This window comes from Penaeus chinensis, chromosome 1 (genome assembly GCF_019202785.1).
Source record: "Penaeus chinensis breed Huanghai No. 1 chromosome 1, ASM1920278v2, whole genome shotgun sequence".
Taxonomy (NCBI): domain Eukaryota; kingdom Metazoa; phylum Arthropoda; class Malacostraca; order Decapoda; family Penaeidae; genus Penaeus; species Penaeus chinensis.
This window is the reverse complement of record NC_061819.1, coordinates 36,503,306-36,505,805: the sequence shown is the minus strand read 5'-3', so window position 1 is coordinate 36,505,805 and position 2,500 is coordinate 36,503,306. Positions and strand designations below refer to the sequence as shown.

The 2,500-nt window shown below is 29.2% G+C and overlaps 1 protein-coding gene across 1 annotated transcript in view; it reads left to right on the top strand.

Moving 5' to 3' along the window:
- LOC125024777 overlaps positions 1-780 on the top strand; it is a 2,011-nt gene extending 1,231 nt beyond the window's left edge. Inside the window, exon 1 of the mRNA XM_047612574.1 lies at positions 1-780. This exon is cut by the window's left edge and continues 1,231 nt beyond it. The gene's annotated coding sequence lies outside the window, so the exon portion shown is untranslated.
- The last annotated feature ends 1,720 nt before the right edge of the window (positions 781-2,500 follow it).

The window sequence follows — 2,500 nt, the reverse complement described above, 5'->3', positions numbered from 1 at the left end:
TTTGTCAGTTTTATTTTATTTGTCTTTAAAGTATTCCAGAATATATTTTAACTTTGGGTGTGTTGGAAAACAGGAGCTTATTAATGTGGTTTAACATTCCATTATCTGTAGGGTTATAAGTGCAGATTATATTAGAGAATAAATAGACAATTTTTGCTTTGGTATGGATCATATAGCTATATTTTAGTAATGAACAAAGTCAGAGTAATGTTTGGACAAAGTATTTATTGCTGGTTACATTTCAGAGTCTGTATGTATGTTAGCTGTCTTTTCAATATGAGGGATGACCAAATTAGCACATGTAACATTGCACCAATATAACTTTCACATATTCAACATGTTTTCATAGGGTACCTTAGAATAATATATTGTACTGTGTAAAGTGAAAATAGTGCGTTAAACCTTAAATAATGTTCATTAGTTTTGTTTTTTATATGTATCTTCTTAAGATATTATTACCATATCATTGAATTATATTTAGTACACTTTTACTGAACAATGATAGTATAATTTATTTGTATTTTTGTGTGATGGAATTTTATAAACTGGTTCTTTAATTTGCTGTGGTTAGCATTTCTCTGTATATTTTTGTTAAGAAATTCAGAACATGAAGCAAAGTGAAGCTTCAGTAGATGCCAAGGCTCTGAGATTCCTAACAATTTGGATTGTTTTTCCCTTTATTTTCATCAGTGTATTGAATTAATTTTACAGTCTGTATCAGTGTTGGATAATTTGTTTCGGCAGAACGTGCTGATGATTAAACATTTATAAAATCTTGAATGTGTGTTTCAGTTAGAATCATTTATGTTTTGTTTTTATTTAATTTATTTTGTGCAGTTGTTATTCTTGAAACTTTTCTTCTTTTATTAGGAAAGTGCTTATCATTATTATTGTGATCTACCTATAAAAAACAAACATTTCACATTTTTGTTCATAAATATAAATATATAAAGAAACCTATATAATAATTAATTCTTTTACTGGTTGTACTTACTTGGAAATAAGCTTTAGTCTTATCTGAAATAAATATACATTATATTTTTGGTAACAGAAAATGAAACAAAAAATAATAATATAATGTATATTTTAAGTTAGAAATAACATTTATATACATTTTATTCCTTCAGATTGACAAAATAATGTTGACGACTCACATAACCAAATTGAAATTTACAAATTACTGGAATATTTGGGTCAATCATATCACCCACTCTTATATTCCTTTTATTACAGGGACATCACTTCCTATGAATTGCACCTGGGTTTCGTTCATTCGTTCCAGCCCCTGTTATCTCGCCTGAAATGACGACTTAAATATACGAGGTGCCTTGCCATGGGTGATAACTTTACAGGTCATGACAACAGTACAGGGATATCCCTTTGATGTCAGGGGGAGGGGGGGGGGAGACAGCTGGTTTGTGCAAGTCATTCCACTGCTCTTTAAACACTGGGCTGTATATTCATTTAATGCTGGTAAACTTAATGTTTATGTTATTTTTAAAAGTATCATAGGCCTAACTCGTTTATAATTTTTATAAAGGATTTTATATAAAACTGTGTTTATCCAGTATAAAAATCTAATCTATCAATATATAATTACAATCATATCAAATAAAAATGCCTTTCTTAAAATACTAAGGATAAGAAGTTTAAAAATTTTGATATTTAATTTATGATTTACTTAATGTTTTTGAGTGTCTTCTTTTCACAGCATATTAATTTTTCATAAATTTGAGGCCAGTTCTTAAAACAAATTTAATGCTTTAGGAATGCACAACATGTAAATTTTAAGATACAATATTTATTTTCAAAAATCAAAATTATACAATGTACATAAAAAAATTAGGTGAATTTTTTTTTTTTTTTTTTTTTAATTGGTGCAACAATGACAGTTTTAAGGTGGCAGGAATTATCATTAAAAAAATATCAAAATTAACTACTAATTTGTCTCGGTTGTTTCTGTAAGCATTACCATTATTGTTTTTTTTTTTTTTTTTTTTTTTTTAGGCTCTGGTGTTTGTAAAAAATGGTTTACTACATAGGCAAGGATCTGCCACCAGAAAATAAACATACAAGGTTAAAGAAAAAGACAACAAATCACTTTAAAGAAAGAAAACCTGTTTGGCTGGCAAATGTGTTCTTACTATGAACTGGCACTCACTTAATGATTTGGGACTGAAGCATCACACCACACACCAAAAACACTTGTGTACTTACAAACAAAAGAGTTTTTGCAATAATACTTGCAATGGGATGTTGAGAAATGGAAGTACATTTATAGAATGGTGAACTGACTATCATAGTGATAGGGAATAGGGGAGAGATGTGTGCCAGTACGTGATGATGACGTGGGTGCAGTCAGGTACTATAATACAGTAAAGCTAGAGAAATTACTGAAAAATGGAACTCTGTATAAAGAGTTTCTTTGTATCCTCTTTATGTAGGATCGTGCACCATGCCACACTTAAAATAATTGACTAGTTTGAATTTGTGGAAGGAG